This window comes from Stenella coeruleoalba (genome assembly GCF_951394435.1).
Source record: "Stenella coeruleoalba genome assembly, chromosome: 11".
NCBI classification, from domain to species: domain Eukaryota; kingdom Metazoa; phylum Chordata; class Mammalia; order Artiodactyla; family Delphinidae; genus Stenella; species Stenella coeruleoalba.
In genome coordinates, this window is record NC_137157.1 from 47923774 (window position 1) to 47935501 (window position 11728).

Below are 11728 nucleotides of genomic sequence, written 5' to 3' on the forward strand. Positions count from 1 at the left end.
AACAGCTTCTTCTTTGGCAAGGAAGTGACTAGTTCCTTGTGAACGGAGAACTTTTTGATAAAGTTATATCTTTCCTTTCTCCCACACCCTAGTCTACTAGAAAGCAATCTTCCTAAACATAGTGGTCGCTCAATTAATTTAATTACTAACATTATCTTCAGGGATTTGATTTGGCTTTTTTTAAAAATCTCCTCTTTGTCAAATCAAATATAGTGAGGTTTCTGGTTGTAAAAGCGTGTGCTTGACACAGGATAAAAGAAAATCTCAAGAGATGGAGAAAATAGCATAAAAAGGTAAATTAAACAAGTTGGCATTTGTTAATGCCAAGTGAAGGAACAGCTATGTGCTACAAGAGTTCAAAGACAGGATTGCTCAGTGAATATCCAGGCGGTTCACAAAGACCTCAGAGACGTTTAGATATATCTTGTGCCTTGAAGGATGGTAAGACTTAAGACAGAGAATATTCCAGGCACAAGAAAAATATTCTCCAGAAAGTCCAGAAGTGAAAATGTTGTTTTGTTTCTGTTTTTTTTTTTTTTGCCATGCCTCACAGTACATGGGATCTCAGTTCCCCAACCTTGGATCGAACCTGCGCCCCCTGCAGTGGAAGCATGGAGTCTTAACCACTGGACTGTCAGGGAAGTCCTCAGAAGTGAAAATGTAAAGGACCATTTGAGAAACAATAAGTTTGACTTACAACCAAGGAAAAGAAAAACCAAGAAAAAGAAAAAATTTTCAGAATTTGGAGGTTCCTTAAATGTCAAGCAAAGGAATTTGGGCTTTGGACAGGGTAGGCAATGGACAGAGGGGAAGAATGTAAACAAGTGAGTTGCTTCAAACTGTTTTTAACTTTTTAACAGCACCACCATGACCAAATTCATGAATAGGCTGGCCAGCCTCCTCTGGACCAACTTTCTCCTTTCTCTTTGGCCCTGTGTTCTGAAAAATCCTCCTGGCAGAATTAGTAGAGCAGAAACAAAAGGGCAGAACTGATAGGATTAGTCTTTTTCTTCTAATGGAACCAAAAAAGAAGGGCAGAAATGAAGTGATAGGATTTGGAGTGTTGGGGGAAGAGATGAATGAGGCAAGGAGTCTATCTTTCAAGGAATTGATACTGAAAATTTACCGAGTGTACCAAGCACTCCCCAAGTCCCCTATTGGTGAACAAGATGGTCATATTACCTGCCATCATAGAACCTAGCAGGATGACTCTGAATTTCCACCCAAAGAGAATAATGATATTGCTGACCGAAAGTCTAGAGGAAATGCAGTTGAGGAGTTGTTCGAGTTTTAGATGATGTACCACATAATGAAGAGTTCAGAAGCTCAGGCTGGAGACAGAGCTATCAAGGTGATGGTTGGCTCCACACTTAAGACCTGATGAGTTCCCCAAAGGAGAGAAGAGACTAGACTGGGATAAGGCAGCAGGAGAACAAACAGCAGAGAATGAGAGGAATGACCAGAAGGCCAACCAACACAGGACCATATGGTGGTGTCTCAAAACCACAGGAGCCAAGTAATGGTACTGAATACTGCAGAAGTCAAAGAAAATGAAGTATGAGAAAACACACTGGATCTGGTCACTCTAAAAACAGTTCCTGTTTTTTGTGACTTAACCGTTATGAAAGATGCAGACCAGCTGCTGCTGTTGCCCTGCATTCCACTGCTGTCCTATGTCACTCTGCCCTTGCTGTGCTTCCTGGAGGCTTCTCTGGGGGCATCTTCTGCTTAATATTTCGTAGCATTGTTCTTGACACCCTCCTTTGTTCTAAGAGATGGAGATACCTTGAGCATCTTTATGTTCTTGGCACTTAAACTCTGCACAGTAGACTTTTATGCTGGTCCAAGAGCCATTTCATACTTGCATTTATTAATGACAACTGACTAATCTTTAAAGAATGGTAGAAAATAAACAAGATTTATCTCAGAAACAATGTTTAGAATGCTAAAAGTTTTGCAATATTTATGAGACCATCTAAAATTACAGAATTAGTTCAAATTCCTCATGTATTTGCAGACATCTGGAGATAGTGTCATTTAAAAAGCAAAAACCCAAAAGACACAGACCTACTAGAGAATGGACTTGAGGATATGGGGAGGGGGAAGGGTAAGCTGTGACAAAGCGAGAGAGTGGCATGGACATATATACACTACCAAACGAAAAATAAATAGCTAGTGGGAAGCAGCCGCATAGCACAGGGAGATCAGCTCTGTGCTTTGTGACCACCTAGAAGGGTGGGATAGGGAGGCTCGGAGGGAGGGAGACGCAAGAGGGAAGAGATGGGAACATATGTATATGTATAACTGATTCACTTTGTTATAAGGCAGAAACTAACACACCATTGTAAAGCAATTATACTCCAATGAAGATGTAAAGTAAAAAAAAAAAAAAAAAGCAAAAACCTAGCAAATGTGGCTATAAATACAGGGTTTTTATTTCTATTTGGAGAATTAATCAACTAACTTTTTGTTTATTTTGGCAAGATTCAAGGATGCAGAAATATTCACAAAACAATTAATATCCAATGTAACCACTGCCTATAATACACATTTGTCATTTCTGCTGTGGATAGATTTAAAAAAGGGAACATAAAAAAAGTTGAAATTCCCCTATTCTCATTCCTAATCCCATTCCCCTCCCTCTCTTGAGACAATCATAATTATCAACTTGATGTTTATCTACTGAGTCCACGTTTTTATACATTGACTCTATAAACAGTAAGCACAATAGACCATATATACGTACACATAAAAGGAATTGCTGGCCCATAGGGTATTAATCTTTATGGTAAGTTTCAATATCTAACAGGGAAAGCTGTCCTTATCTTTTTCACTATTGTTTTGGCTCTTCTTGAATGTCACTTTTAGAATCAGTTTGTCTAATTCATAAAAAAGAATCTTACTGGGATTTTGATTCAAATTGCATTGGATTAATAGATTAAATTGACATCTTTTCAGTTTGGATTCTTCCCAAATAAGAACATATCGTATTGTTCCTTTCTTTTCAGGTCTCCATTTTACATCCTTTAATAATGTTTTATCATTTTCTCCCTAGGTCTCTAGTATCTTTGGCTATTTTTTCTGAGGTAATTTATAATTTTTATTGCTATTATAAATTATATCTTTTTTCTGTTTTATTTCTAGTTGGTTATTTTTGACATATGGGACAATTATTGATTTTTGTATTTTGATCTTAGAGCCAGCAACACTGCTGCATTTTGTTTTATAAATATAACTAGCTTTTCAGTAGATGCTTTTGAATTTTCTATGTAAATAATAATCCCATCTGTAAAAATCATCAATTTGTCTCTTCCTTTCTTATGTATATATATGTGTGTGTGTGTGTATATTATATATATATATATATATGCAGTTGTTTTTTGTTTTGCCAGGCTGCATGGCTTGCAGATCTTAGTTCCCCGACCAGGGATCAAACCTGGGCCCTGGGCAGTGAAAGCACGGAGTCCTAACCCCTGGACCGCCAGGGAATTCCCTTATTTTCTTGTCTTAAAATCATTATAAAAATTATTACTTCAGGGAATAGTAGCAATGATAGTGGGCATCCTTGTCTTATGCTGGACTTCAATAAAAAATGCTTTTAAAGTTTGATGTTTGCTGTAAGTTTTAGGTAGTTGCCCTTTATTACACTATAAAACTTTCCTTCTATTCACAGGTCTTTTAATTTTTAAAATATATGAATAAGTGTTCAGTTTTATCAAATACTTCTTTATGCATCTGGAGATGATCAAGTGTTTTTCTCCTTAATCTGTTAATATGGTAAGATTATAGTGATAGAACTGATAATATTGAATCATGCTTGTATTTACTCAGATAAACTCTACTTAGTTATTAGTTACTTAGGGCTTTTTGTCTCTTTTTTAAAGACACTGATGAATTAAATTTGTAACAAGAATTGTGCAACAGGATAATATGGAGCATAACTGATATCCTGTCCTCAGAGGTTACCAGAGGCTACAGTCCTTAGAGGATTTCAGTGGGGATATTGTCCTGTTGAGAATAGTTACTCAGTTCTCCAAGACTAAGTTCAAATTAGGCCCAGTTCTTGACTTGAGACTCTGGTTCCCACAGGGGCAATACAGGTTCAGCCAGTTTGATAACCTTTACCATTGAGAGTTTAAAGGGAGGATCATGAAAAAGAGGTCACCTTTTGGAGGAACAGAGAGTTTATAACATCCCATACCCCCAACTAAATCTGAAACTTGTGATCATATCTTGTCTGGAAGTTGATGAACCACTCAACTGGCAGAAGAGACATAGTGAGTTTGAGTAGCATCCTCTGCCTTGCTGTGGAAAGTTTGAAGGAGTTTCTCACAGGTCAGTGGTCCCTAAGAAGATGGCAGGGATGTTAGGAGTTTTACTGGTAGCCCCTAAGATGGACACAGCCTTGTAATAGAACCCTGGCAGCAAAAGACTGTAGGATATGTATGGTGGAATGTGCTCAGTTGGGGCAAAAGAAATTGAACTTCGTTCAGATCCCCCCTGTCCAACTTCCCGCCAGGACCAAGCCATAGGACCCCTTTGGAGAACTAGCTTTTGGACACCTGCCACATGGAGGGAACTGATGTGATGCCAACTGGTATTAAACAGGAATCCAGGACAACCAACAGAAAGGGGACAGAAATGTCTCCATCATTTAGCTGGGATTGTTCATATAAAGGAACCATGATTATGTACAACTCATATAAGGGAAACAAACTTCAAGGGCAGTCATTTTCCCCTCCTTCCACCTTCCCAACCCAATACCAAAGGAGTAATGTAGTGGTTCTCTATTGCTGTGTAACAAATCACCACAAACAGAGTGGCTTAAAGTAACACAAGTGTATTAGCTCTCAGATCTATGTATCAGAAGTCCAAGTGAACTCAGCTGGGTTTCTGTGCTCCAGGTCTCACAAAGTCGAACTCAAGATTGGCCAGCTTGAGCTCTCATCTGGAGGCTCTAGAAAAGAACCTGCTTTCTAGTTCATTCAGATTTGGGCCCATATTCAGATTGTGTTGATTATAGAACCGCGGCCCCCTTTTCCTTGCTGATAGTGGGGGCCACTCTTGCTTCCTGGAGGCTGCCTGCATTCCTTGACACATGGCTCCCTTCATCTTAAAGGCAGCAACAGTATTTTGAGTCGCACTTATAGGGGCATATCTCATTTTATTGTGCTTTGCTTTATTGCATTTCACAGATGTTGCCTTTTTTTTGGTTACAAATCAAAGGTTTGTGGCAATCCTGCATTGAGCAAGTCTATCAGCACCATTTTTCCCACAGCATTTGCTCACTTCATGTCTGGGTGTCATGTTTTGGTAATTCTGGCACTATTTCAAACTTTTTCATTATTATTATATATGTTATGGTGACCTGTGATCAGTAATCTTTGATGTTAATATTGTCATTGTTTTGGGGCGCCACGAACCGCACCCATATAAGAAGGCAAACTTAATCGATAAATGTTGTGTGTGTTTTGACTTCTCCACCAACCAGCCATCCTCCTTTCTCTCTCCCTCTCCTTGGGCCTCCCTATTTCCTGGGACACAACAGTATTGTAATTAGGGCAATTAATAACCCTACGATGGCCTCTAAGTGTTCAAATGAAAGGAAGAGTCACACATCTCTCACTTTAAATCAAATGCTAAGATTAAGATTAGTGAGGAAGGCGTGTCAAAAGCCAAGACAGGCCAAAAGCTAGACCTCTTGCACCAATCAGTTAGCCACGTTGTGAATGCAAAGTAAAAGTTCTCGAAGGAAATTAAAAGTGCTACTCCAGTGAACACACAAACAATAAGAAAGCAAAACAGCCTTATTGCTGATATGAAGAAAGTTGTAGTGGTCTAGATAGAAGATCAAACCAGGCCACAATATTCCCTTAAGCCAAAGACTAATCCAGAGCAAAGCCCTAACCCTCTTCAATTCTATGAAGGCTGAGAGAGGTAAAGAAGTTGCAGGAGAAAAGTCTGAGGCTGGCAGAGGTTGGTTCCTGAGGTTAAAGGAAAGAAGCTGTCTCCATAACATCAAAGTGCAAGGTGAAGCAGCAAGTGCTGATGTAGATGCTGCAACAAGTTATCTAGAAGATCTAACTAAGATCATTAATGAAAGTGGCTACACTAAACAACAGATTTTCAGTACAGATGAAACAGCCTTCTATTGGAAGAAGATGCCATCTAGGACTTTCATAGCTAAAGAGGAGAAGTCAATGCCTGGCTTCAGAGCTTCAAAGGACAGGCTGAATCTCTTGCTAGGAGTTAATGCAGCTGGTGACTTGAAGCCAGTGCTTATTTACCATTCTGAAAATCCTGGGGCCCTTCAGAATTATGCTAAATCTACTCTGCCTGTGCTCTATAAATGGAACAACAGTGCCTGGATGACAGCACATTTGTTTACAACACGGTTTACTGAATATTTTAAGCCCACTGCTGAGACCTGCTGCTCAGAAAAAAAGATTCCTTTCCAAACATTATCACTCACTGACAATGCACTTCATCACCGAAGAGCTCTGATGGAGATGTACAAGGAGATTCATGTTGTTTTCATGCCTGCTAACCCAACATCCATTCTGCAGTCCATGGATCAAGGAGTCATTTTGACTTTCAAGTCTTATTATTTAAGAACTACATTTCATAAGGCTTTAGCTGCTGTAGATAGTGATTCCTCACAATGAATCTGGGCAAAGCCAATTGAAAATCTTTTGGAAAGAATTCGCCATTCTAGATGCCATTAAGAACATTCATGATTCATGAGATAAGGTCAAAATACCAAAATTAACTGGAGTTTGAAAGAAGTTGATTCCAACTCTCATGGATGACCTTGAGGGGTTCAAGACTTCAGTGGAAGAAGTAACTGCAGATGTGGTGGAAAAAGCAAGAGAACTGGAATTAGAAGTGGGAGCCCGAAGATGTGACTGCATTGCTGCAGTCTCATGCTAAAACTTGAACAGATGAGGAGTTGCTTCTTACGGATCAACAGAGAGTGGTTTCTTGAGATGGAATGAAGATGCTGTGAAGATCATTGAAATGACAACAAAGGATTTAGAAAATGCTATCAAACAGCATTGTGTGCTGCAGAGAAATCGTTCATGAAGGGAAGAGTCAGCAATGTGGTAAACCTCACTGTGGGCGTATTTTAAGAAACTGCCACAGCCATCCTAACCTTCAGCAACCTTACCCGTCAGCAGCCATCAACATCGAGTCAAGACCCTCCACCAGCAAAAAGACTACAAGTCACTGAAGTCTTACATGATGGTTAGCAGTTTTTAGGAATAAAGTATTTTTAAATTAAGGTTTGTACATTGATTTTTTAGACATAATGCTACTGCACACAATACTCTACAGTATAGTGTAAACATAATGTTTATACTCAGTGGAAAACTAAAACATTTATGTGACTCATTTTAATGCAATATTCACTTTTCTGCAGTGCTCTGGAACTGAACCCACCATGTTTCCAAGGTATGCCTGTACTTTGAATCTCTGACTCACCCCTCTGCTACCAGCCAGAGAAAACTCTGAGCTTACAGGCCCCTATGGGACTTCCCTGGTGGCACAGTGGTTAAGAATCTGCCTGCCAATGCAGGGGACATGGGTTCAATCCCTGGTCCAGGAAGATGCCACATGCCGCGGAGCAACTAAGCTCATGCACCACAACTACTGAGCCTGCGCTCTAGAACCCACGAGCCACAACTACTGAGCCCACGTGCCGCAACTACTGAAGACCGCGCGCCTAGAGCCTGTGCTCGGCAACAAGAGAAGCCACTGCAGTGAGAAACCTGAGCACCACAACAAAGAGTAGCCCCCACTCGCCGCAACTAGAGAAAGCCCACGCACAGCAACCCAACGCAGCCAAAAATAAAATAAAATTAAAAAAAAAAGGCTCCTATGATTAGAATTGGCCAACCCAGACAATCTCCCTTTTGCCATGCGATGTAACATAATCATGGCCCTGCTGACAACTTGATTTCAGATCTGGCCTCCAGAACGCTGAGACAATAAATTTCTGTTGTGCTGAGACCATCTAATTTGTGGCACTTTGCTAAGACAGCCATAGCAAACTAATATAGTTAGTTTCCGAGACTTACCACTCAGAATTATGACTACTGTATTTTGTATTGAGTGAAAAATTATGGTACAACTCAGAACTGAAAAATCTGGCTTAGGCAGAGATAAGTGTCTTTGAATGACAGGTCCACACGGATTTCAAATTAAAATCTCACGAAAGTAGTACTGCCTTGCAGGACTGTGAAGTAGTCTTTGATGGCATTAAAATCATCCTCCCAGGGCAAGTTGGGGTGCTGGTTGCCATGCTCAGTGGATGCCTTGAGTGGGTCAGAGAATTCCTGCCCTGGAGGTCAGCAGTCTCTGCTTGACTACTCACTTTAAACTGTTGCTGGTTGCTGAGGTGTTTGCTGTTGTCTAGCATCTACAACTGGCTCCAGATGATTCCACTGTTGATGCTCAAAGTGGTTAAAAAGACACTGTGCCTTCTCCATGAAGAGGAACTGCCTCATAGGCACATGGACCTTCAAGTTTTTCCTCATGTGGCCAAACCTAGAAGGGGAAGCCAACTTCTATTTGTCTAGCTCCTAATTCAGGTCACCCTAACACTTGTGGGCTTCTTTTTTTTTAATGCCATGATATTTTCTGTTTCTTGATTGTGAGCCAACACTATCACTTACACAGATTATGTCAGACATTTTGGGTCAAACTGTTCCCTAGAACCCAAAATAAACAGCAGAAAGTTAAACCAAAAAAGCACGAATGACCCACCTTGCAGTACATGCTCAACAGAGGATAGCTCAGGATACTCATTGGCTGAGAGTCTTGGCAGCATAGTACACTTACTCTCATTGGCTGGAGCAAACAGGACAACTGCCTTACCAGCTCTAATTCGCTGTGACCATAGACGGCACTGAAAGGATGAGGGAAATAAACAATATTGTAATGGATTATTATATAACTAATGAGGTTGAAAATTTAACTCACCCCAGCTCAGACAGGCAAATAAAAAATAACACTTTAATTTTGCCTACAATTATTTCTGAGGCTGTACTTGGAATTTAATAGGAAAATTAATTAAATGTCCAATATTATTTAAATCTGGTTATTTAAATCATTTGAACAGTGTCCAGTCTCTTTTATTTTACTATTTTTAAAGGTAAGTCATAATTATTTTTTTTATTCTTGAAGTATAGTTGATTTACAATGTTGTGTTAGTTTCAGGTGTGCAGCAAAAGTAATTCAGTTACACATACATATATATCTTTTTTTCATATTCTTTTCCCTTATAGGTTATTACAAAATATTGAGTATGGTTCCCTGTGCTATACAGTAGGTCCTTGTTCCTTATCTCTTTTATATATAGTAGTGTGTAATCCCAAACTCCTCATTTATCCTCCCCCATTTCCCCTTTGGTAACCGTAAGTTTGTTTTCTATGTCTGTGGGTCTATTTCTGTTTTGTATATAAGTTCATTTATATATATATTTTTTTTAGATTCCACATATAAGCGATATCATATGATATTTGTCTTTGTCTGACTTACTTCACTTAATACGATAATCTCTAGTTCCATCCATGTTGCTGCGTTGTCCAGTCTCTTTTAAATAGAAATGTTCATAGGAGCTTGTGGTATTTAACAGTTTATCCTAAGAATTTCAATGATTAGTCATGCAATAAATAGTCTGGTTTTAAAAAATAAATAGGTAGGTAGGTACATAAATAGAAATGCTCATCTTTCTTTTAGATCTCCCTCATCCCTTGCTTTTCTAAGTTGGTATTCTAGTATTGGGGTGGGAGTGGAGGTGGTCCTGGCACGTGTTGTTCTGTCAATTCTGCTCACATCTGTTGCTTTCCAGCTGGCTGATGTCCTTTGACCACCTGGTTATTCCACAGTCTGTTAGTTTCTGATGCCACAATCTAGAGCTTATAGCCCCAACCCTACTAATAAAGTCTAACCCTATTCCCTTGCTCTGTGAGCCCCTTGGCTTTATCACTTACTCACTGCTTAGATTTGGGGGCTCCCTGTTTATTTCTGGTACAAAAGAAAACATCTCTTTCTTGATTTCAAGTTATGCTATATATGTACTTGTGTGTATTTAAATTTATATTTATATGTATTTAAATTTTGTTTTATGCAGCATCTCTAAGTGTTTGAAGGGAGTATACATATTTCATCTACCGCAGTTATTAATCAGAAAACAGACTAAATTTTGAAAAATAAAATTAAAATAAGTAATACACAAATTATCTTTGTTAAAAAAGGGGGCATCATTATAGATAAGATCAAATCCCCGTCAAGTCCCACCCACACTCCCGTCCCTCATAGAAATATATCTGTAACTTGCTTTTTTACCCAACTGCATGCTGTGGAGAGCTATCCAGGTTGGCGCAGACCTACATACGCTTTAACTCAAACCACCACATACACAGTTTGAGTGTACACATTATAAGCCATTCTTCTATTCATGATTCAGTGTTTCCTGTTTCTCCCTATGAGGAACTCTGCAATGGACATGCTTGTACATGTTTTCTTGTGCACAAGTGCCAGTGTTTTTCAAAAGTAGAGACTAATATCTGGAATGGCTGGCTCACAGCATATGTATATTTTTATTTTATTCAATATTGCCAAATTTCCCTGTGCAACATGGCTCTGTCAGTTTTATATTCCCATTAGCAGTGTGTATGTATGTCTTTTCACACCCATGTCAACCCGTTTTATTAATGGCTTTAATTTTTGACAGTATAATGGTTGAAAATTATCTCAATATTCTAAATATAATCAAATTTTTTTGATAATTGGTGACATTCAGCTTCTTTTTATATGTCTGTTGGCCAATTGTATTTATTTTTCTATAAATAACTTATCCTATGATTTTTTTCCATGTTCCCATTGGTTTATTTGAGTTTTCCATTTTTGTAGGTGTGTCTTATGGATCTAAAAACTAATCTTTTCTGCATTATATGTATGGCAAATATTATCTCCTAATCTGTTGCTTGTCTCTGAACTACACTTAAACATATTGGACATATTATTGAAGGCTTATGATGCCTTTTGTAGTAGAGAACTTTTACATGCTGTTCAACTTTATCCGTCTTGATGCAGTCAAACATATCAATTTATTCCTTTACGTCTTTTGCATTTAGGGCCTAGTTTAAAACGACTTCTAGCTTCCCAGCCATAAACATATTCTCCTACGTTTTCTTCTGATATATTTACGGTTTTGTTTCTTTACATTTGGGTCTTTAGTCCCTCTAGAATTTATTTTCATGAATGGTGTTAGGTAGAGAACCTAACTTTAGCAAAACAAATGATCAACTGTCCCAAAGCCATTTACTGAGTTGTTAGAACTTCCCCACTGAAACTGACTCCATCTTTATTGTACATACCACTCTAACTTGGGTGAAATAGCCATCTGCAGGCATAACCCACACTATGAAAAGGCTTACATGTCGACTGCTGAAACTAGGCAAATATACCAGACTTATTTAAGAGAGCAGGATGCATCCTTAAAATGAGAATAGTAACTTAGTTATTTCAGAGCCTCTCTGGAATAATACAGTTGTCCCTTGGAATCCACAGGGGATGGGTTCCAGGACAGCCCCACACCAAATTCCATGGATGCTCAAGTCCCTTATATAAAATTCTGTATTTGCATATTATCTATGTGCATCCTCCCACATAACTTTAAATCATCTCTATATTACTTGTAATACTTAATACAATATCAACT